This window comes from Sorex araneus, chromosome 2, assembly GCF_027595985.1.
Source record: "Sorex araneus isolate mSorAra2 chromosome 2, mSorAra2.pri, whole genome shotgun sequence".
Taxonomy (NCBI): Eukaryota; Metazoa; Chordata; class Mammalia; order Eulipotyphla; family Soricidae; genus Sorex; species Sorex araneus.
In genome coordinates, this window is record NC_073303.1 from 67,739,711 (window position 1) to 67,741,515 (window position 1,805).

Genomic DNA, 1,805 nt, shown 5'->3' on the forward strand with positions numbered 1-1,805 from the left:
TTGATATTTGCATGATTAAAGTTTTAATTTTAACTGCTTAAAATAGTCTTAACATGGTTTTATTTTTTTAATTTAATTTTATTTTTATAAAGTTGTTCACTATATTCCATTACATTTAATATTCAAACACCAATCCCACCACCATTACACCTTCCCACCACTATATTTCAGATGTTTCCATCCTGAACCGCAAACCCTGTCCCCAAAGCAGAACCAAAATAATTTATTTTGTATTGCTTTTAACCTGGTTTTAAAAGGATGTTTGTTAAGTTACAGAAGCATATGCCTGATTTGTGATTAAATGTATGTTGTTTTTGCCTAAACTAGTCTCAATTTTTTGGTCAATTTTTTGTTTTGGGGTCACAAGTGGCCATGCTCAAGCTTGCCCCTGGCTCAGTGCTCAGGATCACTTCTGGTGGTGCTTGAGTGACCATATGCGGTGATGGGAGTCTACCCTGGGTCAGCTGCGTGCAAGGCAAGTGCCCTAACCATTGTGCCTCCCCCCACTTCTTTACATTTAAGTGAAACTAGATACTTGTGGCTGAAATTTCTGTAGACATGGGAAGGAATGATCGGAAAATGAATTATTTTATAATTTAAATTTTTTTAAAGAAAAACATGGATATGTTTGTTTAAAAAATAAAACGATATAGATAAGGCATTGAGGTTGTGTAAATATTATTCAGAGTATTGGATAACACAGTACATCAGAACATAAAAGGGTTGATTGGGAAAAATGAAACAAATTTACAGTCTATATCAGTGCTTTTTATGATGGTTGTTCGGGTTTTTGTTTTGTTTTGTTTTGAGCCACACCTGACCGTGCTCAGGGCATGCTCTCTGCTCTCAGGGACCACTCCTGATGATGCTTAGAGAGACCATATGTGATCCCAGGAATGAGCCTGGTTTGGTTGCATGCAGCGTAAGCACCTTACCCACTGTACTTCCCTCTGGCCCATCAATAACTTTTTAAAAACTATTTGACAATATGTAAGTAAGTAAGTAAGTAAGAAGAGGCTGCTAAAATCTTAGGACTGGGACAAACGGAGATGTTACTGGTTTCTGCTTGAGCAAATTGGTGAACAGTGGGATGACTGATATGGTGATACAGTGATTTGACTATATATGGACTGGAGCGATAGCACCGCAGGTAGGGCGTTTGTCTTGCACACGGCCAAACCGCTTTTGATTCCTCCATCCCTCCCGAGAGCCCGGCAAGCTACCGAGAGTATCCCACCCGCACGACAGAGCCTGGCAAGATATCCGTGGTGTATTCAATATGCCAAAAACAGTAACAAGTCTCATAATGGAGATGTTACTGGTGCCCACTTGAGTAAATTGATGAGCAACGGGAGGACAGTGACAGCGATTTTAATATATTTTTTTAATTGAATCACTGTAAGATAGACCCTTACAAACCCTTACAAAGCTGTTCTGATTAAGTTTCAGTTTATTTGAGAATTGCTATTTAGGGGGCTGGAGCGATAGCACAGCGGGTAGGGCATTTGCCTTGCATGCGGCCGACCCGAGTTGGATACCCAGCATCCCATATGGTCCCCTGAGCACCGCCAGAGGTAATTCCTGAGTTCAGAGCCAGGTGTAACCCCTGTTCATTGCTGGATATGACCCAAAACGCCAAAAAAAACCCCCTGCTATTTAATAATATGTTACTGGTATGAATACACGAGCATAATTTTAAAAACAAAAATGAACACAGGACTGGAGAGATAGTATATGGGTTAAGGTATGTGCCTTACATGGGACTGATCTTGTTCTGTCTCTGCTATCACATATCCTTAGCACAG